Genomic DNA, 27,829 nt, shown 5'->3' on the forward strand with positions numbered 1-27,829 from the left:
CAGTGGAGTCGGCGAGGCGGCGAACCAACAGCCCGCTGAGCGATAGCCAACCAGGACTCGGCCTGCAATTACAGCACGCAAACTACCTGTGGTCGCGCCAGTTAACTGTCGGAAACACGAGCTGTGTAACGAGCTGCCCAAAACCACAAAAAAAAAATGTTAATCGTGGCCGGTTTTTATTTCGAGACAGGCAAGACCTTAATCAACTACAGCCTAAACTTACGTTCACCTGCTACGACGATACATACCAAAACTGATAGCCCTGCTGTTTTGTCTGTGCTATGAAACTCGTCTGTCTTAGATTTGACAGTACTCATGAGTAGACACCCGTAAAATTCGCGGGTTCATTTCGTGTTATGCTAAAATTAAAATAATTATACATAAGTTTTGCTTCTGTCATTGGTTCACTGTTAATCTGGAGGACTGAGGGCCAATTAGAGACCCTCACTCATAGAAGTGTCGAATCACAGGCCACCCAGTCGAGACGACTCACAAGTCAGCAGCCAATTAACAGTTGGCATTTGCCTGAGTATGTAGAGGATATTGGAGTCTATCCTGGAGGTCATTGAACCCGCGAATTTTACGTGTCTCTACTCATGAGCAGTGCCAGTTGTACACATGTCCCAACAGTCGCTTACAAAGCATCACATGAAGTTGTACAAACACAGTTGACAGAACAACAGTGGCAGAAAGATTCGCAGACCACTGTCACTACTTTTGAGAACTGTCGAGTTTGAGACCAGTCACTTGACACAGACTATCAACGGCTGGCTGCTACTATGCTATGGCGTAAACAAAATCCTCTGGTACCATCTTCTAGACCGTTGCGGGGAAGTACATCCACAGGATCCTGTATTCTGTGTGGCTATGGGCCTGTGCAATGGTCTATTGCATTGGCCTATGTTACGGAGCTATGCAATGGACTATGGTATTGGCCTATGTTACGGGCCTATGTTACGGGCTTATGTTATGGGCCTATGTTATGTACCTATGTTACGGGCTTATATAATGGGCCTATGGCATGTGCCAATTGTGTGGACCCTTAGTATGGGCCTAAAATGTGAGCCTACTCTTAATGTGGACCAGGCCATACCATTCAGTATGACTATGAATGCTACTCTACTGCACAGCCATAAGAAGACCACGCTCACTGGTTCTGCCCCACCACACAGAACCATACAGGACACGCTACAGAACCTGTTCCGCTGTGCAACCGAAGATTATATCCCTTTGAGATCAATCTTGCGTTGAGACATCCTGCTGTATGAGGTAACACTTTCGTGTTCTTGTCGATGATAGAAATTGAATTAAATAAGGATGGACTTCCATAGATGGTTACATGAATGTCTTACATCATTAACATTAGTGAATTTGCATTTATTAAAAAGAACTATCTAAAATAATATTAATGTTGAAGGTGTAAATTTTCTTATTTCCTGTGCTATTAAAGATAAAGACAATCGAACAATAACTTGAAGACAAATACCACTCCTACTTTTCCCCACCCTACTGGGCTATACATCCCAGGGTCCGCTTTTGCATGGAGCCAGCCAATCATGCGATTATCAATACTACCCTGGCTGTAATTTACAAAAGTAGACCACTCTTCCGGTACCTCCTAGACATCACTTCAGCTTGCAGGCCCCGCCCCAAGACTACTCCTACTTTGCACCCGCAGTACACTTGCTTGGGCCATACCTCCCTGAGCCCGCTCTTGCAAGGATACAGCCAGCCATGCTACTATAAATACTACTCCAGCTGAACACTACAAAAGTAGACCACTCCTCCGATACCTCCTAGACATCACTTCAGCTTGCAGGCCCCGCCCCAAGACTACGCCTACTTTGCACCCACAGTACACTTGCTTGAGCCATACCTCCTTGAGTCCGCTCTTGCATGGAGCCAGCCAGCCATGCGACTATAAGAACATGCTGGCTTCAGGGGAAAGCAGCCGGGGGGAGGGGATAAGGTGGGGAGGGACGAGTCCAATCTCGAAAATAGAGAAGCGGCCAAATCAGATTATCGCTCGGCTAGGCAGGGGTTGTTATTGAATTAGTTTGGGAAGAGCGAAGAGGCGGAATAAGGACTCCGGGGGAGGTGGTGGAGGGTAACTGGCGACCACCTCGTGTCCTGGTTACCAGGTTTGAGAGAGGAGGAGGGTTGCCTTGGTGTTGCGACGTGGTGGTGGGTGGGTGTATTTTGGTGTGATGGGAGTTTTCAACACGCCTCGCTTGGTTCGACCCTCGCACCCTGCCAGCGAACACCATGTCCCTTCGCTCTTGTCGAGAGATGCTGCTCAACGAAGTGACGGAAATGTATGGACGAGTTCCCAAGTACGAGAGTTTCTCGTCTGGCTTCAATAAAAAAGTTAACATTTTTCAAAAAATAATTTCCTAGGTTAATTAATTTTGTTACTTTTTTATTGTCAAGGTTTGTGCACATATGTTTGTAAAATATGAGTTAAACTTATACGCCGTAAATGATTACTGATATGTACAGCAAAAACTGACGATAGAAAAAAATTTTTTTCCCCATGAGTGTTTCTTTTGAAGTTATACTTCTTTAGGCCTGTTATGAAAGAAATGATAGAGTGAATTTTTACGATGCGCGCACACCATGCAACGAAATTTTCACAGGAAGATGGCGGACCCACGTATGAACATAAACCCATACATAGTCTCTTTCATAAAAAACTAGGGGACATACTAAATGTAGTGGTATGTCAAATGAAACTTTATGACAGTGAAACTACCCTGGAATATATTTGTTAAACTAAATTAGTTATTGTAAAGAGTAATTTAAAGTTTTAAATGACCTAAAAATAACTGTCTTTACATAATCATTATAACATATTCTCCTTATTACATTCCGTCATGTTTCGTTGCTTAGTATTTATAGTGAACGATTAATAAACTGAAGACTCGTGGTTCAAAATTCGGCAGTGGATTTTTTTTTTAATTTTTTTTAAATTTCATTTTACTTGATTATATAAATTGTGCTATAGAAAAAATATATGAATACATTTTATTTTGTTATCATATATTTAGTCTATAATATTATTAAATACAGAGCTTAGTCCATTGGATTGATTAATTCATAATAGGTACGCCTATATCCTATATTTTTACTTAAGGTATGATAAATTATTAAGTAAGTTTGTTAGGAAATAAATTTCAATGAATTCGCATAGATAATAAAAATAAAATTTTATAATAGCACAACTATCCTTTTATACTTAATAACTTAAAAGTCATCTGACGTGCGGAAACTATGTAGTAATAATTTTTTTTATTAAATTGTACAAGTTGGACATATTTTAATAAAATTTCTCGTCAAAAATCAGGTCCAATCCGGGGTTAAATATATTTTCAAATCTTTTTCGTTTTTATTGGAGGGGTTTTATTATATAGTTTAAACTTTCGCTCTTCTGTAAGGTTACAATACTTACAGAAATAGCTCAATTTATTTTATTGTATTTGAAAAAAATCATTTTCTATTATAATTGTGTCAGTATTTATGTGTATTCTATTTGTGTAATATTGTATGTTACTAATGTGAGACGTCTTGGGGTGCTTAATAGATTGCAGAGCCACAGCATAAATGTCAAACACACTTGGCACCTCTGAATTCTTAACTGATTTTTAAAAAATCAAAGAAGGAAACAACTAAATATTGGTATATATTTTTACTGTATTTTTTTTTCAAACGAACTTACACGTTTTACATTACTTAGCCTTACGTCTTGGGTTAACAAGCCTTCATACACATGCTTAACATTAATGCCTGACGTAACCTTAATTAATACGATGTAGCGCAAAAATACTAGTAAGCTTAACATAAACATAATGCTACGCAATAAACAAGCAAAATAAGAGCATACAAATTGTGTTCCTTTATAGTGCAGCTAAATATCATTAAAAAAATGGCTGCTAAAGCTTTAGTTTCAAGTTAAAAAAATACTATATGACTCTTTAAAAAACTAAGGAAATTACTAAAACTATCTTTAATGTTTTTCTAGATCCAACATATTTCTTGCAGAGTTAGTTTATCATACGCGGGCCATTAGTATAAGACCGTCGTGATAAGAATGATTAAGTCTACACTCCAATGTCTTAATGTTCCTCACCTGAGCACAATCAAATACATAGACGTCTCGCTGTGATGCGTCAGAAGTGCAAACAATAAATGTCTTAAATACTCCGTGCCCCAACGTAATAAAGCTGCTCAAACTGCATTAGTTGTTTTACAGCGTATAAAAATAGCAAACAACTCTTGGCTGAATCGCAGCGGGCGCTTTGCAGTCTTAAATATAGTCTGTTCCACAAATAGTTGACTCGCAAAATTGTATAATTATATCTTTGCACCGAAACTTATTGAGTTTAAAATTTTTATATCTAAAAGTTTACTAAAGGCTGAGGAGAAAAATCGTTGAAAAAGTTAAATACTGCGCGTCTGTGCCATGTTTGTCGACCTCCACTCGACCAGATGTGTGGGACAAACTCTATTTCCTACTGGTTGATACGTCACACACATCGCAACTAGCGTCTCGCGCTAATTCAGTAATGTGCAAGAAACGTGTCACAGTCATTCTGAGTGCAGAATATAAACGCGTAAAGTTCTTCCCTCACTAACAACAAATCCCCGAGTGGTCAATTAAATTGTTGCACTCAAAATAGTAACTTTAACTTTCTTGCTTTAATATGAAAATGATTCACGTAAGTTAATGTGAACTTAAATGGTCCGATTCTTGGCCCATAATTATAAAGCTCACGCCTTACATTTGCACCCGTTGCAGCAGCAAAGTGGACTCCGCCTGGATCTCGCATCTTATCCCGTGCCAGTAGAGCAGGTCGCCATGCTGCTAGTCTAACCCAGGACTCAACGTAAGTAGTATATATTGGCCGGACCGAGCCCAGGCATCAGGCTGTGAATTGTGGATTGTCGACGTAATCTGGGATTGTGATGTCACGGCGGCCATATTGGATTATATTGATCCCTGCAGCCATATTGGGTCCGCTATCTTGGATTACGCCATATTGAATTTCACATCAGCCATTTTGTGTTCTAGAACTTTCCACCATTTTTAATTCCGCCATTTTGTTTTCTAGAACTTTCCACCACTTTGAATTATGATGTTACCATTGCTAGAAAACATGGAAAAAAAATTAAATTCATAAAAAATTTAACTAATAAAATATTAATAAAAAATTCCAACATCTTGCATTAAGACATCTCCGCTGCACATTTCGTTATGGTCGCCATCTTGGATTCTAGAAACGTCACCTGTTTCGTTACGCCCACCATCTTCGAAGTGTATGACGTCATCATTGTACATTTAGATACGGCCACCATTTTGATTCTATAATGTTGCAATTTTAGCTATGGCTGCAATCTTAAAAATTTATATTTATATGCTAAGAAATCACTGGTCGAGAATCGATCCAAGGATGAATATCAGTTGAATCAATCATTATTTTAATAAGTGATTTTCTTGATGATTTTTTGAATTTTATCCTGAATTTATAGGTCAATGAAGACAAATTTCCAAGATTGCCGTCATTTCGGCTTACTGGAAGCTAGTATATGAGGAAATTAAGCCGCTTTTAGGATTTTGAACATGATTTGTTAAATAAGTATTTTTGTCTAAAATTCTTTTTTTTTTTTTGCTTTGATCAAGTATTTAACCAAGGACGGATATCGATCGAATCAATCATTATATCACTGAGTGATTTTTTTGATGAATTTTGGAAATTGTTCCGAATTTATAGCTAAATAATTATGAATTTCCAAGATGGCGGTTAAATGCCATCATATTTATTGAAGTTTACATAAAATAATATTTTCGCATCGATAAAGTATCGAACCAAGGACAGGAATCGATCGAATCAATTAGTATATTAATGAGTGATTTTTTTGATAAATTTTGGAGTTTTTCCCGAATTTATAGCTAAAAAAATTACAGATTTCAAAGCTGATGTCCCAATTTCAAGATGGCGGGAAAAAATTACTGCACTCTGTCGGTTGCGCACTCTAGCAGACAAAACAAGATGGTGGCCTTCAGCAGACGAAAAAAGATGGCAGACATTCATAATTATTTAGCTATAAATTCGGAACAATTTCCAAAATTCATCAAAAAAAATCACTCAGTGATATAATGATTGATTCGATCGATATCCGTCCTTGGTTAAATACTTGATCAAATCAAAAAAAGTATTTTAGACAAAAATACTTATTTAACAAATCATGTTCAAAATCCTAAAAGCGGCTTAATTTCCTCATATACTAGCTTCCAGTAAGCCAAAATGACGGCAATTTTGGAAATTTGTCTTTATTGACCTATAAATTCAGGATAAAATTCAAAAAATCATCAAGAAAATCACTTATTAAAATAATGATTGATTCAATTGATATTCATCCTTGGTTCGATTCTCGACCAGTGATGAGAGTAACTAAAACTTAAAATCAATTTAAATTCTGATTTCTATTATATTTCGTGGAGTTTATTCAACATTCTCTGTACGAAAAAAGACTATACATGATACCTGTCCGACGAATTATATATGTTACGTTGTTTTACACGGCAGTATATTATATTTCAATGCATGAAATACATCCCAACCCGTTCATGTAAAATGCTATACTTATAGGCCAAGTGACTTCGGATCAAAATACCAGGTCATGTATGTATAATGTAAGACGTATAGGCCAGACGTCTCCGAACTACAAGACCTTCTTCTACGTCGATAGCTAATATGTATAACATATTTCAAGCAGTCAAGAAAAAGTCTTTGAACTGTCAGACCCAAAGTATCGATAAAGTATCGATTATACCAACGGAACGTGTTTTTAAGCTTATTGATTGACCAAGAATCCCTAAAATATTAATCAAGACGAAGAGGTTTTGAACCAGTAAATATTCAGAGCTACTGCAGATTTCACTACGAACATTCAACAATATGACACACATTCAAAAATGAACACACAATACACTTAATGGACACACAGTACACACACAGGACATGCAATGGACACACAGTACACACGCATGACACATAATGAACATACAATACACACACTGTACACACAGTGGAGACACGGGACACACACAGGACACATACAGGACACACATTGGACACACAGTACACACACAGTAAATACACAGTACACACTGGACACACAATCGACACACAGTACACACTAAGGACACGCCATTAACCCACAATACACACACTGGACACACAATGGACTCACACTAGACACACATTGGACACAATACACACACAGGACACGTAATGAACACACAGTACACAAAATTAACACTTAGAACACACAATACACAAAATTAACACTTATAACACACATAGTTCACATAATGCACAAACAGTTCACACACAGAACACACAGTACACACACTGAGCACACAGTAGACACACAGGCACACAGTGGCAACACAGTATACACACAGAACACACACAGGACAAGTTAAGAACACACAATACACATACAGGACACGCAATGGACACACACAGTACACACATCGGACACCCAGTGCACAACAGGACACACACAACAAACACACAGGACAAGCATTTGACTAAAAGGAAGCACATTAGGACAAAAATTCAATTTGGTGTGATACGATCGCATCAATAGGATACGATAATACAGACTTGCGTACGTACATTTAACGAAAAGGACGTACATATTCACGAACACTGAACTCAGTAGGATGCGATCGCCAATTTACGACAGGATATAATGTCTTAACAGTCTTTGGCTCCAACAGTCTTTTGATCTAAAAGACATTGATTCAAAATGTATTTTGGCTTCAACAGTCATTGGCTTCAACAGTCTTTGGTTCCAAAAAGTATTTTGGCTCCAACTGTCTTTGGCTCCAACAGTCTATGGCACCAGCTGTATTTGGCTTCAGCTGTCTTAGGCCTAGTTGCTATTTGGCTACGAGGCTACGAAATTACAAGACTACTAGACTACAGGGCTACAAGACTACAAGGCTTCGAGGCTAAAAGGCTACAAGTATTCGAGGCTCCAACAGTCATTGGCTCCATTAGTCTTTGACACCAACAGTCTTTGGCTCCAGCAGTCTTTGGCTCCAAAAAATGTTTTTGGCACCAACAGTCTTGCGCTCCAAAAGTCTGTAACTCTGAATAAAATTGCGTGACTCATTTAGCAAAAAAGAAATTACTATGCGGATATCGATTTCTCAGAAATAACCAGAAGCACTCGGAGAACATCAGCAGAAGTTTCGACAGCAACAATGAGCACATGAAGAATACCATGATTATAATTTTTCAGGAATAATCAGTAGCACGCGGAGAAAACAAATGCACGTTTTTCTTCATAAATATCAGCAAAAAACAGAAAACCATTTTTAATTAAAATAAAATAAAGTTCAATGTACCAAGCGAGGCCAGGCAATGTGGGCAGAGAGCAGCTCAGACTAGCGTGGACGCAGCGTAGAGTGAGGATGTGCCGAGCGAGTCTAGGCTATGTGGGCAGAGTGCAGCTCAGACTAGCGTGGACGCAGTGTAGAGTGAGAATGTGCTGAGCGAGGCCCGCCTATGTGGGCAGAGAGCATATCAGACTAGCGTGGACGCAGTGTAGAGTGAGAATGTGCTGAGCGAGGCCAGGCTATGTGGACAGAGAGCAGCTCAGACTAGCATGGACGCAGTGTAGAGCGAGGATGTGCCGAGCGAGGCTAGGCTATGTGGGCAGAGTGCAGCTCAGACTAGCGTGGACGCAGTGTAGAGTGAGAATGTGCTGAGCGAGGCCAGGCTATGTGGGCAGAGAGCAGCTCAGACTAGCGTGGACGCAGTGTAGAGCGAGGATGTGCCGAGCGAGGCCAGGCTATGTGGGCAGAGTGCAGCTCAGAATAGCGTGGACGCAGTGTAGAGTGAGGATGTGCCGAGTGAGACCATGCTAAGTGGACAGCGAGCAGATCAGACTAGCGTGGACGCAGTGTAGAGCGATGATGTGCCGAGCGAGGCCAGGCTATGTAGGCAGAGAGCAGCTCAGACTAGCGTGGACGCAGTGTAGAGCGAGGATGTGCCGAGCGAGGCTAGGCTATGTGGGCTGAGTGCAGCTCAGACTAGCGTGGACGCAGTGTAGAGTGAGGATGTGCCGAGCGAGGCCAGGCTATGTGGGCAGAGTGCAGCTCAGACTAGCGTGGACGCAGTGTAGAGTGGGAATGTGCTGAGCGAGGCCAGGCTATGTGGGCAGAGAGCAGCTCAGACTAGCGTGGACGCAGTGTAGAGCGAGGATGTACCGAGCTAGGCCAGGCTATGTGGGCAGAGTGCAGCTCAGAATAGCGTGGACGCAGTGTAGAGTGAGGATGTGCCGAGTGAGACCAGGCTATGTGGGCAGAGAGCAGCTCAGACTAGCGTGGACGCAGTGTAGAGTGAGATGTGCTGAGCGAGGCCAGACTATGTGGGCAGAGAGCAGCTCAGACTAGCTTGGACGCAGTGTAGAGCGAGGATGTGCCGAGCGAGGCTAGGCTATGTGGGCAGAGTGCAGCTCAGACTAGCGTGGACGAAGTGTAGAGTGAGAATGTGCTGAGCGAGGCCAGGCTATGTGGGCAGAGAGCAGCTCAGACTAGCGTGGATGCAGTGTAGAGCGAGGATGTGCCGAGCAAGGCCAGGCTATGTGGGCAGAGAGCAGCTCAGACTAGCGTGGACGCAGTGTAGAGCGAGGATGTGCCGAGCGAGGCTAGGCTATGTGGGCAGAGTGCAGCTCAGACTAGCGTGGACGCAGTGTAGAGTGAGAATGTGCTGAGCGAGGCCAGGCTATGTGGGCAGAGTACAGCTCAAACTAACGTGGACGCAGTGTAGAGCGAGGATGTGCCGAGCGAGGCCAGGTTGTATGGGCAGAGAGCAGCTCTGACTAGCGTGGATGCAGTGTAGAGCGAGGATGTGCCGAGCGAGGCCAGGCTATGTGGGCAGAGTGCAGCTCAGACTAGCGTGGACGCAGTGTAGAGTGAGAATGTGCTGAGCGAGGTTAGGCTATGTGGGCAGAGTGCAACTCAGACTAGCGTGGACGCAGTGTAGAGCGAGGATGTGCCGAGCGAGGCCAGGCTATGTGGGCAGATAGCAGCTCAGACTATCGTGGACGCAGTGTAGAGCGAGGATGTGCCGAGCGAGGCTAGGCTATGTGGGCAGAGTGCATATCAGACTAGCGTGGACGCAGTGTATAGTGAGAATGTGCTGCGCGAGGCCAGGCTATGTGGGAAGAGAGCAGCTCAGACTAGCGTGGACGCAGTGTAGAGTGAGATGTGCTGAGCGAGGCCAGGCTATGTGGGCAGAGAGCAGCTCAGACTAGCGTGGACGCAGTGTAGAGCGAGGATGTGCCGAGCGAGGCTAGGCTATGTGGGCATAGTGCAGCTCAGACTAGCGTGGACGCAGTGTAGAGTGAGAATGTGCTGAGCGAGGCCAGGCTATGTGGGCAGAGAGCAGCTCAGACTAGCGTGGACGCAGTGTAGAGCGAGGATGTGCCGAGCGAGGCCAGGCTATGTGGGCAGAGAGCAGCTCAGACTAGCGTGGACGCAGTGTAGAGTGAGAATGTGCTGAGCGAGGCCAGGCTATGTGGACAGAGAGCAGCTCAGACTAGCGTGGACGCAGTGTAGAGCGAGGCTAGGCTATGTGGGCAGAGTGCATCTCAGACTAGCGTGGACGCAGTGTAGAGTGAGAATGTGCTGAGCGAGGCCAGGCTATGTGGGCAGAGTGCAGCTCAGACTAGCATGGACGCAGTGTAGAGCGAGGATGTGCCGAGCGAGGCCAGGCTATGTGGGCAGAGAGCAGCTCAGACTAGCAGGGACGCAGTGTAGAACGAGGATGTGCCGAGCGAGGCTAGGCTATGTGGGCAGAGTGCAGCTCAGACTAGCGTGGACGCAGTGTAGAGCGAGGATGTGCCGAGCGAGGCCAGGCTATGTGGGCAGAGTGCAGCTCAGACTAGCGTGGACGCAGTATAGAGTGAGAATGTGCTGAACGAGCCCAGGCTATGTGGGCAGAGTGCAGCTCAGACTAGCGTGGACGGAGTGTAGAGCAAGGATGTGCCGAGCGAGGCCAGGCTATATGGGCAGAGAGCAGCTCAGACTAGCGTGGACGCAGTGTAGAGCGAGGATGTGCCGAGCGTGGCCAGGCTATGTGGGCAGAGTGCAGCTCAGACTAGCGTGGACGCAGTGTAGAGTGAGAATGTGCTGAGCGAGGCCAGGCTATGTGGGCAGAGTGCAGCTCAGACTAGCGTGGACGGAGTGTAGAGCGAGGATGTGCCGAGCGAGGCCAGGCTATATGGGCAGAGAGCAGCTCAGACTAGCGTGGACGCAGTGTAGAGCGTGGATGTGCCGTGCGAGGCCAGGCTATGTGGGCAGAGTGCAGCTCAGACTAGCGTGGACGCAGTGTAGAGTGAGAATGTGCTGAGCGAGGCCAGGCTATGTGGGCAGAGAGCAGCTCAAACTAGCGTGGACGCAGTGTAGAGCGAGGATGTGCCGAGCGAGGCTAGGCTATGTGGGCAGAGTGCAGCTCAGACTAGCGTGGACGCAGTGTAGAGTGAGAATGTGCTGAGCGAGACCAGGCTATGTGGGCAGAGAGCAGCTCAGACTAGCGTGGACGCAGTTTAGAGCGAGGATGTGCCGAGCGAGGCCAGGCTATGTGGGCAGAGTGCAGCTCAGAATAGCGTGGACGCAGTGTAGAGTGAGGATGTGCCGAGTGAGACCATGCTAAGTGGACAGCGAGCAGATCAGACTAGCGTGGACGTAGTGTAGAGCGATGATGTGCCGAGCGAGGCCAGGCTATGTGGGCAGAGAGCAGCTCAGACTAGCGTGGACGCAGTGTAGAGCGAGGATGTGCCGACCGAGGCTAGGCTATGTGGGCTGAGTGCAGCTCAGACTAGCGTGGACGCAGTGTAGAGTGAGAATTTGCTGAGCGAGGCCAGGCTATGTGGGCAGAGTGCAGCTCAGACTAGCGTGGACGCAGTGTAGAGCGAGGATTTGCCGAGCGAGGCCAGGCTATATTGGCAGAGAGCAGCTCAGACTAGCGTGGACGCAGTGTTGAGCGAGGATGTGCCGAGCGAGGCCAGGCTATGTGGGCAGAGTGCAGCTCAGACTAGCGTGGACGCAGTGTAGAGGATGTGCAGAGCGAGGCCAGGCTATGTGGGCAGAGAGCAGCTCAGACTAGCGTGGTCGCAGTGTAGAGCGAGGATGTGCCGAGCGAGGCCAGGCTATGTGGGCATAGAACACATCAGACTAGCGTGGACGCAGTGTAGAGCGAGGATGTGCCGAGCGAGGCCAGGCTATGTGGGCAGAGAGCAGCTCATACTAGCGTGGACGCAGTGTAGAGCGAGGATGTGCCAAGCGAGGCCAGGCTATGTGGGCAGAGAGCAGCTCAGACTAGCGTGGTCGCAGTGTAGAGCGAGGATGTGCCGAGCGAGGCCAGGCTATGTGGGCATAGAACACATCAGACTAGCGTGGACGCAGTGTAGAGCGAGGATGTGCCGAGCGAGGCCAGGCTATGTGGGCAGAGAGCAGCTCAGACTAGCGTGGTCGCAGTGTAGAGCGATGATGTGCCGAGCGAGGCCAGGCTATGTGGGCTGAGTGCAGCTCAGACTAGCGTGGACGCAGTGTAGAGTGAGAATTTGCCGAGCGAGGCCAGGCTATATGGGCAGAGAGCAGCTCAGACTAGCGTGGACGCAGTGTAGAGCGAGGATGTGCCAAGCTAGGCCAGGCTATGTGGGCAGAGAGCAGCTCAGACTAGCGATGACGCAGTGTAGAGCGAGGATGTGCCGAGCGAGGCCAGGCTATGTGGGCAGAGAGCAGCTCAGACTAGCGTGGACGCAGTGTAGAGCGAGGATGTGCCGAGCGAGGCCAGGCTATGTGGGCAGAGAGCAGCTCAGACTAGCGTGGTCGCAGTGTAGAGCGATGATGTGCCGAGCGAGGCCAGGCTATGTGGGTAGAGAGCAGCTCAGACTAGCGTGGACGCAGTGTAGAGCGAGGATGTGCCGAGCGAGGCCAGGCTATGTGGGCAGAGAGCAGCTCAGACTAGCGTGGACGCAGTGTAGAGCGAGGATGTGCCGAGCGAGGCCAGGCTATGTGGGCAGAGAGCAGCTCAGACTAGCGTGGACGCAGTGTAGAGCGAGGATGTGCCGAGCGAGGCCAGGCTATGTGGGCAGAGAGCAGCTCAGACTAGCAGGACGCAGTGTAGAGCGAGGATGTGCCGAGCGAGGCCAGGCTATGTGGGCAGAGAGCAGCTCAGACTAGCGTGGTCGCAGTGTAGAGCGATGATGTGCCGAGCGAGGCCAGGCTATGTGGGTAGAGAGCAGCTCAGACTAGCGTGGACGCAGTGTAGAGCGAGGATGTGCCGAGCGAGGCCAGGCTATGTGGGCAGAGAGCAGCTCAGACTGGCAGGACGCAGTGTAGAGCGAGGATGTGCCGAGCGAGGCCAGGCTATGTGGGTAGAGAGCAGCTCAGACTAGCGTGGACGCAGTGTAGAGCGAGGATGTGCCGAGCGAGGCCAGGCTATGTGGGCAGAGAGCAGCTCAGACTAGCGTGGACGCAGTGTAGAGCGAGGATGTGCCGAGCGAGGCCAGGCTATGTGGGCAGAGAGCAGCTCAGACTAGCAGGACGCAGTGTAGAGCGAGGATGTGCCGAGCGAGGCCAGGCTATGTGGGCAGAGAGCAGCTCAGACTAGCGTGGTCGCAGTGTAGAGCGATGATGTGCCGAGCGAGGCCAGGCTATGTGGGTAGAGAGCAGCTCAGACTAGCGTGGACGCAGTGTAGAGCGAGGATGTGCCGAGCGAGGCCAGGCTATGTGGGCAGAGAGCAGCTCAGACTAGCGTGGACGCAGTGTAGAGCGAGGATGTGCCGAGCGAGGCCAGGCTATGTGGGCAGAGTGCAGCTCAGACTAGCGTGGACGCAGTGTAGAGCGAGGATGTGCCCAGCGAGGCCAGGCTATGTGGGCAGAGAGCAGCTCAGACTAGCGTGGACGCAGTGTAGAGCGAGGATGTGCCGAGCGAGGCCAGACTATGTGGGCAGAGAGTAGCTCAGACTAGCGTGGACGCAGTGTAGAGCGAGGATGTGCCGAGCGAGGCCAGGCTATGTGGGCAGAGAGCAGCTCAGACTAGCGTGGACGCAGTGTAGAGCGAGGATGTGCCGAGCGAGGCCAGGCTATGTGGGCAGAGAGCAGCTCAGACTAGCGTGGACGCAGTGTAGAGCGAGGATGTGCCGAGCGAGGCCAGGCTATGTGGGCAGAGAGCAGCTCAGACTAGCGTGGACGCAGTGTAGAGGATGTGCCGAGCGATGTTGGGTGCAAAGGGGCAGAGTGTCTACGGAAGTGGCAGCGCCGACCGTTATTATTGATGAGGCCCGGGGGCGCTGATGGAGGTTGTGTGTTCGACTCCCAGACTCCCAGCAGGCCTTGCGAGAGGGAGGGGGTCGCGTCACACCGCCGTGGTTAGGGACGTGGTGTCACGTCTCACGACCTGTCCCTGGCGTGGGACACCACCCCCCTCCAGTAAGTATCCCGTCTGCGACAGACCACCGAACAAGCCCCCCTTGAGGCTAGGAGGGGACTCCACTACTCTCTGTTCCTGTCCTCCGAGGAGTAGAGGAGAGACTCACCACAAGCCTTCTGGCCTCGCCCGCACACTTCACAACATTGAAGCTAACCTGACACAGGTTGGCTATCAGTCAGTAAGTACTCGCCTGCAAATTTTGCATCATTTTCATTATTTCATGAGTTTTTGGCAAGCCCTGAAGTTCAGGACGCAAATATGAAAAAATTTATCGAGCCTTTCAGTACTCGCCAGTGATGTGTAAACACCTAACCTCAGTAACGATTAGATGCATGTGTGTTCATGTTACAAATAAACTTATAATAATAAACTTACGCCAAATTTAACGTAGGATTCTATAAAATAATGCCAATCATGATAAATATACGCAAGACTTGATGTAAGTCATGCACTCCCATTGCACAAATCTTTTAAAGATAACAAATATACGCAAATTAGTTTTTTTTCAGCTACATTTTTGGACGCGAATCAAAAGTAGTTTCCGCACCCATCGCTAGAATTCGTTGCCGGAACAGCTATCGTGACTATCATACCTGTAATTTAGAGACATAAATTTAAAAAATATATATATATAATGAAACGGCTTCTATAAAAGCGAAAAAGACTTGAAAAAACACCAAACCCTGGCTTTTCGTCAAGGAACTTAATTTAAATACTGCCCATTTTGTTAAATTCCATTAAACAGTTAATACGATAACGTTTCCCTCTGTCATTGTGAAATTTGGTTCAATCAATTGGCAATCGATAGCAGCACCGTTGTTACGCATTTCCATCGCTATACTTCCGTCGCGTTCACTAAATTACTCCCACCAAATGCCGTATACCGAGAGCTAATATGTTACACATAAAAACGGACCATTCATATGATTCAGCTATATGCACCCAGCCAGAAAGCAGAAGATGGCAGCAAACAAAGAGCGAAAGACACTGGTTTGTGTACGATTGCCACAAAATAACCCGAATTTGCGGGACTCTGTCAATAAGAGGTTAAAATACGAATTATTTATTGCAGTACCTTGTAGACTGCAGTGGTAACATCTCAGTGAAAGTTGAAGCAAACTATAAAGAGGATGTAGACAAGAGATGTCTTTCAGAAATAGAATACAAAGAGAGACCCTGACATTCCCAGGATAGATGCCACATGGTGGCGGTCGTAAGGGGAGAGATCGGGGGTGATATAGCCCCCAAATATCAGTGAAGACAGTATGTTACTGTGTGAGAAGCCACGTCGACAATGGCTACTACTGTAGATCCATGTGTAAGTGTGTTAGTGTCAATAGTAATATAAGATTTTTTGAATACACGTGTACAAATTTCAAATTTGTTTCTATTATTGTTTTGAAAATTCCTTCGGCGCCCCCCCCCCCCAAAAAAAAAATCCTATATCCGCCATTGATTAACACAGTCCTACTTACTTTCGATGAATAGTCACGCCAGAGGGTGTGTTCAGTGACAAACTGTGCAGTCACTCGGGAAGGGATGGGGAAGAGCACTCAAGTGTTTGAAAGCCAGCCCGGTGGTAACAACAGAGAAATAAATCGCCATACATTTTCACCTCCACAGAATATACTCATTTTGCAGAATACGTCAACAACTAGTTTGCAGCTAACATTCAACACGAAATGAAGGTACGACGGCGCAATTAATTCACAAAAAAAAAAGGCACCAAGTGCCCCGGGCAGGCAGTGCAGCTGAACTGACGCTTACGAAATTCCCTCCACGTCGCGTCGTGTCGTGATGGCACAGCTCCGACCACGACATGCATACAGCAAACAGATCCTCGTGAGTCCCTCACACACGGCCCTGACTGTACCTCTGTCAGCAGACAGTGGGCGGCCGGGGTGTCCATGCCCAGCTGTGGCTGTCGCACCACGTGGTAGCACACGTGCCGCGGTACTTCTGAGCGACTACAGTAGCTGTGTGCATCGCGGTGTTGCAGTGTTGGCAGCAGCTGCTTCGGTGTATCTTCACCAACTATCCTCTTCAAAACGTGTAGAGTTTCTTCTTAGCAATGCGCCAATGCGGCATCAATATGTTTCTACAACTCTTGTGCGAATAGTGTTTCTCAAATAATCAAAAATCTAATTTTTTTCACTGTCGCTTTTAGCTAATAATAAACCATCATAACTTGTACCCTATCATGGGCGGAAATCTGTAGGATTCCCAGGGGGGAGGGGGAGGGCCGTGAGTTAACGTTTCATCATTCCGGTTTCACAATTGCGATATTTGAATCGCAAGCAGGCCCCCTCAGTGAGGGACTTTTTGATTCCGAAAAGGAGGGGGGGCTACCCCCCCCCCCAGGATCTACGTCCATTACTTGTATCAGATGTTTATTGTTAATTTAATGTTAAATCAGAAATTATCGTCGTCAGATTCCGAGAGTTTTCTTGCAGGTGCTTCTTGTAAGTTTGTTAAATACTGTATTTCTTATCTGTTGCCCAGAATGTTGGACTGGTTTTGTGTTTTTAAATTCACACTATATAAAATAAAACAAAATTAAATAATGTTTTTTTTTTAAATATGATTTCGTATACCTCAAAAATAATTTAATTCATAATGAAAATTAAAAATAAAAACCTTGTATAAAAAATTTTTCTGAGATATTTCTTGAAATATTTGGAGGTAAAGTTGTCTGATATGATACTATACAAGTCTCAAACTAAGTATATAAAAAATATTCATTTATCTTCTATCGCTTTAAGAACTATTTTGTATAGGCTACCTGAAAAATAATATTCCTCGGAATCAATTACTTTTAGAAATTTAATTTGTATAAAAATTGAGCTGGAGTAAAATAATGCTACACATATGTGATAAGTTCAATATTTTAATAAAACATTTAGAAATAAAATCACAATCCTGAAAACAAAGAAATCTAATTCGCATTCTTTACGCCTGTGACTGAGCCAAGTGAGCTCGTTGTTTTTTTTTACGTGGATGCGCATCTCGTTGACAACAGGTCGTTATGGACAGGCAACTCGCGTGCCAAAGGAATCAGGGAAGGAATTCACTGCAGATGTTTCTAAGGTATTGTTCTAGCATTTGCCTGGCCTGAGTTCGAAACCCACCGAGCATGAGACAAACATGTCTGGTTCGAGTTCTCCCACTTATCAGTACGACTCGGTGGGGAAACGTTTGAAAATATTTTGCAAAAATACGTGTGGACCTTGCGTCAACCATTGTGCATTTTTTAAAAAAAAATATTTTATCTTTCCATTTTGTACTGTTATAGATAAATTATTATAATAAACAATAAAGTGTACAAAACTGAAAAGTTGTACCCAGTTAGTCGAACAAGAACTCTACCACCACGACAAGTTCATAAAATACCTCGCAACGTTGTAACGCGTAGACGACACGCCACAGAACAGAACGAAAGAAGAAAGAAAGAACATGCTTGCCTCAAGAACAAACAGCTTGTCAGAAACAGGAAGTGCTTCTACACACAAGCGAGGTAAACACGGCGATCACGGATAAACAAACGAACGCGTTGATGGTTCAAAGCTGCGCGCGTCGACGATAACTTCGTTCAAAGACAAACAAACACAGGCGACTGCAGCCGTGGCTGACCGACGCAACAGAAACGTTTGTTTGACACAACAATAGTTTGTATACGTGTCATCCTTTGACCAGTTAGTTGTAATCCTACCTCCAGAGAGTGGCACACATCGGAGTGGATATGGCTGAAGTTTCTCATCGCTAGAGCCGCTGCTATTCCGCGGTTTCGTGTAATTCCAGACTAGACTAACGAGCCAATACGTAATATACTATTTCAGAGTGCTCATTGGTCGATCGATACACGTGATTAGGTATCCACTTCTTCTCCTTGTTCACAACTGGCTCTGGGTCGTCAAGGACGTGTCGAGGGCACTACAGTCCAATCATCGACGACAATCAGATGTACAAGTGCTTCAAGTCTAGTTTGCTACCCAATAGATCCGCTATTCTTGCCTGTGTTAGAACTCTATCCTTACTGAACAAGGAGAATTTCACATGCTGGCGGTATTTGTTTTGTAATATTTTTTTGGGTGATTCACTGATATCGATATAGGAAAACGTGCGTTAGTTTTCTCCATGTGCTCCTGATTATTACTAGCAAGACTTCTGTTGGTTTTCTCTATGAGCTCCTAGTTATTCCTGGCGATACTTCTGCTGGTATTCTCCAAATGTTTCTGGTTGGTTATTCATGAGAAAATAATTCCTGCAAGTAATTTTTATTTTCTAAAGAGACAAGAAATTTTACTGAATTTCGTTTAATTAGTGAATTTCTGTTATCAAATCATTTCTTGCAGTATTTCAAAATGTGGAATTCAGACAAAAAAAGATTCATTACCAGACGATTACTTTGTCTTAAAACAACTGAGAAACTCTAGACTTTAAAAGAATCTTTATTCAGTCTATTACAGTGCCTTGAAACAGATGAGAAACACTGTCATGCAAGACGAACTTTATTCCCCTTGAATTAAAGAAAAATCGAATCACGAGTTACCCAGTAGAGACGCTTCGCAAGTCAGCAGCCAATGAGCAGGCGACGTTTTCTCGAGTACACAGAGGATCGTGGAGTCTATTCTGGAGGTCAAAGAACACTCGAATTTTTCCAGTCATTACCAATGAAAACCTGAGATTGACTTGATTTTGAATGTGTTTATGGTTTGTGGATTCTGACGGTGCACCAGAAAATAACGCAAATCTTGCGTATCAATAAATAACTGTTGGCCTAGCAGCGAAGATCATTTAAATGAGCGCAGATATGTAGGACGAGAACTCGGCAGGGTCTGTTCATCGCGGACTGCTACAGACACGCCTAGCGGCACTTCGCGGAACTCGGCGAGAGAGTGGTCGAAGAGGGCTGTTGTCGACGAACTGCGAGAGAGGAGGAATGGCAGAGCAGAGAGGAAGAGAGAGGCGTATAAGGATGAGGAGAAAGAGTGAGGCTGCTGGAGGATTTCTGGGCAAATTCAGTGGGAGCTAATAAGACGATCCATTTTGTGGGCTATCTGCTCGGGGGATTGCCGGAGCGGAGAAGCGGCCCCGGGGAGGGGGGGGAATGTTCGCCTGCAGGTCGGAACAGTTAAACAAGAGAGGGCGAGGAGAATGAGGTGGGGTTAGCGGTCGGGGGTTGAATGGGGCGAAGGAGTGGGGGTGGTGTAGCTGGTGGAGCGTGAAGCCTGCAATTTGGGCCCCTGCAGAAGGGGTCCCCGGGAAAGGGGGAAGGCGGTATTCCGGGGGCATACGCCCTCTAATGTCTGCGCCCCAGAGGTGCTGGAAGGAGCGGGTAGGCGACCTGTGATCTTCATGTGAAATGAGGGTTTGTAGAGAGCTCTTAGGAAGCTCCTACACCCGGGTCGCAGTCAACCTGCAGCGCCAAGAGCAGTGCCACAGCGAACAGAGACGTGCCTAGAGGTCGGAGACTCAGTTACCCGCGAGCTGAACTTGAAGGCATAGCATTGTCTCAATACCTAAAGACGATTAGTCCCCACCGTCTAAAATGTATATTTTTCATATTGGCTGTAATACCAATTTTGAGTTACTTAATCATGGAGGGGCATAATTGATGTATTCTCTAGCTCTCTTGTCATGTAACATGAGGGAGGAAATTACTGATTACTTCATGCGGGCGACAACAGCTGCCATAACAACCACCCTAGTCCCTCGACAAGAGCATTAAAGCGAGTGAGGTTCTGTCCAGGCTGAGCTGTGACAATGTCACAAGGTTTGTACGCTCATTGGCTGCTGTGCTATGAACAAGACATTCCCTAGACCACCTCAGTGTGAGACAAAACCTCCGCGGGTGTCTCAAGCGAGGACGCAAAAAAATATACATATAAGCGATGGATTAATAACTCGCGACAAATAAATCTAACGATATTCCCGAGTTTATAATGCACATTGTATGGCAATAAAATCAGACGCTTTCACCAATTTGCATGTGGCGACAATGAGTTGTTTTTATCAAATGATTGACAAAAAAAGGAGTAACAAACATGTATAGACTATTTATTTGGGCTGCATTTTGCGCAGTTAATGCGTGCGCGTCTTCATATAACATGTAATCGAAACAAAAATAAAATCATTAAAGCTAGATATTACATGCTAAAAAATAACACAAATTACTGATGGATAAACGCTGGATTCGTCTTTTCTCGTCTTTGTGATTTATCTATCACTAATTGCTGTTATTTGTTAGTATGCAATATATAGTTTTATTGTTTTACTATACATATATATATACATATATATATATATATATATATATATATATAAACACACACAAACCACACAGGTAAAATTAATTCAGCAAATAAAAAAAACAGCCAATAAGTGTGCCTGAAAAAGATTTGAACTGGTAGATTTGTGATTTTAAAGTTTTTATTTTGCACTCAAATGCCACATTGGTTATTTTATAATAAGAAGCCACTCAAGTGTTTATGATTATGATAACTTGCTGACATTATAAAGCTCACTGAACCGCAAATGAAAACGATGTACAGTGATAATTCACAAGAATAGTCCTTAAGCCAAAGCAACGTCATCACAATCAATTACGCTGTCAACTACACTGTTAGAAATTACAGTAAATTTACGGAGTTTTCAACGAATAATCAACCTCAAATAAAAGAAGTGTTCTTCGTAATCCCAGATAACCGGATCTTCGTATAATATACGTCGGACTCCGACTTCCGAAATGTGTGTTTCATTGTAAACAAGGTAAACATTCATGCGGAAGAAAAGAGAAGTTTTTTGCTGCAGACTCAAAAAATTTTTTTTTAAATTTTTGTTAGAATAATAAGATCACTATTGTTAATTCATGTTAAAAGAAAGTGAACTAAACATCCGTAAACTTACGACGATATCCGTAAATTTAATGAAGGTCACTGGATAGCAGTAACCAGCGTTCTTCGTAAATTTAAGGCGGAAAGTTTCTAACTTAGCACCCAGCATGGCCAGACGTCAGTGCTCATATGTGTGAGTGTAACCGGGACCCACAATCCCGCCACACGAGGGCGACGTCTTGGCGAACACGGTCCCCGAGGTCCAGCGCGAACATGGTTCACAAGAACATGTCGACAAGCCCGCCAGCTCGACCACGTGTTCCCTGGTCGGACCACGGGTACTCAGGAAGCGCGGGGCTAGAAGTCACTCGGGCGAGGCGTCGCTCGTCAAGGGACTGGCTCGGCGCCAAACAAGCGACGCTGCTTGGGCGACGGACGAGTATGGAAACCGACTTGCTCGCCCGGCGCCATAAAAAACAGAAAGTCACCGGTTGGGCGTGTTTTGAGTCCAGCAGCATCAAATTGTCGTATATATTCCCGAGGTTATCAATATTAGCTTGGATAATAATCTCAAATTGACTTGTCGGAGAGAAACATTGCGATCTCAGAAAAAAAAGAAAAAGAAACACATTCGCTGATAAACGGAAGGTAAGGCAATAAGTGAGTGTCTTAATGTATTTTAACCACGACCATCACATTCCGCATTCAGCTGCCGAGGAACAAGCAACTGTTATATACCCACTATCTGCTGGAAGGTCTACATATAAATTCGTTGAACTAATATCTGTTGAAGGAATTAGAATAGTTAACGTTGCTATTTTTTAGTCTGTTCTGCAGTATGGCATTCGGCCCTGGGGAGGAATGAGCAAAGCGTCAATCTAAACCACTTATTAAAATTCAAAAACTTATTCTACGAGTCATTAAAAAAAACTGCACGTACCCATCCAATGAACTTTTTAAACTTTTAAGAGTATTTGATATTAAAATATTGTATACTAGAGCTGCAATAACGAGTTAGTATCGAAGTGAAAATCAGTTCATTTATGAAGCTGATAATTATCCTAAACGGTATAGACAGAATATAAATTTACCGATTCCTCTTTTTCACAAAACAATTTCACAGAGATCTTTACAATTTTTTTCTCCAAAAATTATAGTTATTTTTCCTGTGAAATTAAAAACAAAATCTTATTTTGAGACTTGCTTAAAACCTGCAGCTTTGATCGCGCATTTAGGAGAATATCTAAAATAATAGTATTTAGGGAAAAGTGTGTAATTAATTCCAAACATTTTTACTAAAAACAACATACACAAAAATTTGTCAAAATATTTAAATCATAACAAAACCGTTTGAAAATGATTTTTTTAAAGCAGATATGCGTAGGCCTTTTTAATTTTTTAGTATAGATCAAGTTTTCATTTTAAAACTTCTGTTTCAGAATGCTTGAGTATTTATTTTACCTTGATGAAATCACACTTACATCCTTTTCATTTCATGAGGAAGACAGTTTAAAAAAAAGTTTAACATGAATTTATTTCATTTTAACTATGGTTATGCGATAGTTTACACTAACACTTTCAATTTCTATGGTTAAAGTTATGCTTACAATAATTTAATAATTTCACCTTATTACAAATACATCCCATTATTTAAGGATATTTGATACAATCGCATCTTAATTTGAAATAAAGAGTACAATATCAAATTTATTATCCAACGTATTAGTTGATTCTTTGTTTAGTATTACTTCAACAAAATCCTAAAATGTTGTTACCCTCTCCTCTTTTCCCACAGGGATGCCTATGTAAAAACTCACAATTAAATAAACATGGTAATATCCGTTAACCAAACAATAACCAAACTCACCTGTTGATTTTTTTACCGCAGATTGAATACCAAATAATTATAATAAACTTTTATTTATATTAGGTTTAAATTTATCTTGCCAATACTGATTTAATGGATTTTATAATTTTTTTAAAAATAATAGTAACCCCTGTTAAAAATAGAGGTGATATTTCTGAGAACGTTGAATAAGAGATGGTAGCTGAAGGTATGTTTTCTTACAATTTCCAGTATTTTAAATTAAGTTTTATTTAATGAGATATTATTTTTTAATGCTAAAACTATATTTACAATATTTCACCTTTTAAAAAGTAGAACTTCAGAAAATTATAAAAAAAAGTTGGTAGATTTTGTATGTTTATATATCATTCCACATAACTTACAGCCTGCTTGATTAATTTCAAAGATACGACTTTTATAGTAAAAAACTAATGACCGCCTTTTCAATCTTTGTGCGGTCGAATATGGAAAATGCTAAACGTTAAAACATCATATTCAATCATAATTTTGTACATTATTCTTGCTTAGTTTCTTACCTTCATCTTAATTTGCTTGGATATATAATTTATGACTGCTTTTGGGATCGGATTTTGAAAAATGGTAAAAGTACTCTACTAAATTATTTATTCACGTTATTTATACTAAGATTCTTACATCCAGCATGGTTTTATATGGAGATATGAATTTTTTAAATAAAACTTTACTTACTACCTTTTCACACCCTCAAAAGAAGATATCCGGGAAACTTAGAATTTTTTTAACTCTATATGCTTAATTTTCATTCTTAATTTCAAACCCTTAGATCGAGTGGATTCGGAAATATGAATTTTCTTTTTTTAACCAAACTTAACTCTTTTACACCTTTTAGGGACTAAATCTTGCAAATAAGTCAAATAATATTTTAATATTATGTTATTTTTACCATTAATTTACATCTTCCAGTAATTAGTTTGTAGATATTTTTAAAAAATAAAAGTAGATACCCCGTTTTCACCGACTTGAAAAGCTCAAATGTTGTTTTAAATTCACACCTACCCCTTTTACCAACCTTAGTGTTTGTTTGAATTTCACAAACTGGTAAGATTTTTGTTTGTAATTTTCGTATGTTTATTATTGGTACCCAAAATAATTTATTATGCTTATTTTTTCAGAAATATAATTATTAATATTAAAATTATACTTACTCGTCTTCACCCCTTAGGAGTTGCATTTAGCAAAATGTTTAAATATTGGTTGGTAGATTTCATATGTTTATTATTGGTCCCTTGTATCTTTGGTTATGCTTGGTTAGCCTAGAAGATATAATTAATTATCTTCAAACCATATATTCGTCTTTAAACACTTAGGGGTTGATTTCAACAAAATATTATAATTGTGACTGGTAGTATTCTAATGTTTATTATTTGTATCAAAAATAATGTATTATACTTAATTTTATTTGGATCTTAAAACCATATTTATCTTGTTCATCCCTTAGGGGTTGAATTTTGGAAAATGCAAAAATTGTTATTGGTAATTATTTTATGTTTATTATTGGTACCCAATATAATTTATTACTTTTAATAAATTTGAAGATATAATATGTAATCGTACAACTACCCCTTTTTCACCCCTTAGGGTAATAATTTCGGAAAAATTAAAAATTGATTTTGGTAGTTTTTGTATGTTTATTATTGGTACTCAATATAATTTATCATGCCTAATTAAATCCTGAGATATAATTATTATTCTCAAAAGCATATTTTCCCCCTTTTTCGCCCTTTAAGGGTTGAATTTCGCAAAATATAAAAATTGTGGTTTGTAGTTATCGTTTATTTATTATTGGTGCCCAAAATTAGTTACTACCCTTAATTATATTCGAATATATAATATTTTATCTTAAAATATATCCCTTTTTACCCATTAGGTTTTTTTCCACCAAATTAAAATTTTTTGGTTGGATGGGTTTGTATGTTAATTAGTGGTACGAATGTATTTTCTTTATCTTGATTAGTTTCAGAGATATATTAATTATCTGAAAACCATATTCACCCCTATTTCACCCTCTTAGGGGTGGAATTATATAATTATATATAGCCTAGGTTTAATTTAGCCAAAGACGCTTCTAATGAAAACAGGTCCATCATAATCTATCGAGTAGTTTTCGATTGATGCTCGAACAGACAAACAGACTAACAGACAAAAAATTAAAAAACTATATTTTTGAATTCTCAATAATGTAAATAGGCATTTCCGATAGTTTTTTTCTTAATTTCAACCAATGTACAGACTTTTGCCTCGAATAGTTTTATTATTAGTACAGATAAAAGAATATGTCAATTTTTGGCTGGATAGTTTGACCGATGAGATTTCTTTTATATTTAATTATATATTCTGTTGTAGCTTATGTAGTTGTATTTTTTCATTTTAATATTATTTTTGGTATTTTTAATATGTATATTTTTCTGAAACAATTTTTTACTTTATCTTATATTTAAATTAAATGTTATTTTAATCTTTCAACCTCTCGCGTGGGCTTCAGTAGTGGAGCCAATATTACTTTTAAACTATAAAATTTTACGTTGTCACGTTGTTATGAGATTTCAGAACAATGTATACGATATTTTTATTTAAGAAGACAGCAATATTTTGTTTTCTTACTTTAGTTGGGTATGTTCTTGAATGACACCTGAACTGAGAACTTCTTGTACCCGAAAGTATCCGAATGTAGAGGTGAGTATAACCTAATTGTGTGTGCTATGGCTGGCAACACTGGTGAAACTGCTCGGCAGAGACTCTTGTCGATGATTGGTTGACTACTGAATGAGGAGAGCCAACCTCTTGAAAGTGAATGTGGTCTGAAGCTCGTTCGAATGCTTGTTCGGTTGACAGTTGACGAAAGAGTTGACATTTTTGATACACAATTGACAAAAGTTTTGAATGTTCTAGTAAAAACAATATAAACATGTTTGCTACATTATAGAACCGTAATTTGAATATTCTATCAAATCTGTTTTGAAAATAAACTCGAACGGGTTAAAAATAGTTTCGCCCACAAGGATTTTACAGGCACCGAGAATTGCGTAGCGATGACAGACAATCTAGAGGAATTTAGGGAGATCTCAGACGAAGGTTTTGAATTCTTTGAAAGTATGAACAATGAAATTCCAGCTCCGAGAAAATACATAGGCCTATATTCGAAATGTAGCAGACGCGTTTAGTTTGTATTGGGAACAAGAATTTGAAGGGGAAAAAAATAACGTTTTCCAAAAGTCATTCGTATGTATAACATTACATAGGAGAAGTTTGGAAAACGCGTCGATTTTTTTTTTTTATTTTTTTTTTTAGTACTTTCTTAACAAATCAAATATAACGGCTTTGGAAGTAAATGCTACAGTTTTAGGTCCCGTGTCCATCGTGCTACACGTTACATCTATTTTTAATAAACGTATAAGCAGGGTATTATTTTCGGCGAGACACTGGACAAAAGACACTCGAAAAGAGATAAGGCGCTTTCCCACACGCACTCTGAGCCGTTTTTTTTTTTCATTTTACTCTTAGATTGCAGTACACAGCTTATGACGCGCGCTGTTGCCAAATCTCTTGCACAAGAAGCAATTTTAAAAATCATATCGTTATTAATAACACGTTTCTAAATTTGTAATGAATCGCTTCTGTTTTCTTTTTTACTTTAACTTACAACAAGAAATCTTTCATATACATTCACTGATACGAATTCATATGAATTGTAATGTGAACTTGGTAAATAAATTAATAATATTTTAATTAAACACATATGTAGGTTATTTGTTTATGTTGTAAAGTTTAAAATACTTCAAATCCGTTTTTAATGAAGCGGCTAGGTTTTTAAAAAATTTTCAGCCTCTTAAAATGACATTAAGTATGCAAAATGCATATCTTCTGATGTATATTTCAATTCTATACAATAAGCAAAAACGCTTTATCCAAAAAAAATGCAATTTAAAATTTTAACGATGTATGGCAAGAACGCACGCAGAAACAAGGACAGCGCTAACAGCAGTCTGTGTATGGTGGAAAGAGAGAGAGAGCGCCCATTTACTTCCGAACTGCAATCTAAGAGTGAGACGCTCTATAGCACAGGTTGCGCAGCGTTGCCAGATCTCTGCCGCCAGCGGACGGGAGCAGGCTATCGGCTGGCGTCTGTCGAAAGGCGGCCGTGAGGTGCGGAGGAGTCGAGGGACACCTCTGCCCGGTCTCAGAGGCGCGCCGGCGCGCGACCTGGAAGCGGGAGAGTTCATACCCGCCGTGCTACTAATTGACGCGGGGGTTCCTAACGCCCGTGAGCCACCTCCGCTGCGCCCGCCCCACCGGAGGGGAAACACGCCCCTCTCTCCGTCCCGCCTCTTAATTTCCTGCGCGGGGAGGGAGCAGGAAATGGGACGCTTAATAACGGGCGCTAATGTGGATTAGCGCGGCGACGAACCTCGCAGGGACAAGCGTCCAACCGCCAGCCGCTCTCGCCGGGTCGAGCTACACCCTGTATCACCTCGCCAGGCACCAATCACAGACACGCACTTCAAATTCATGTACAGACTAGCCAATGCGCAAGTTCAGGGTATTGCTGACATCTTACCATTGGAAGGAAACTTAGTGATTGATTCCAAACATTTTTA

This window comes from Bacillus rossius, chromosome 1, assembly GCF_032445375.1.
Source record: "Bacillus rossius redtenbacheri isolate Brsri chromosome 1, Brsri_v3, whole genome shotgun sequence".
Taxonomy (NCBI): domain Eukaryota; kingdom Metazoa; phylum Arthropoda; class Insecta; order Phasmatodea; family Bacillidae; genus Bacillus; species Bacillus rossius.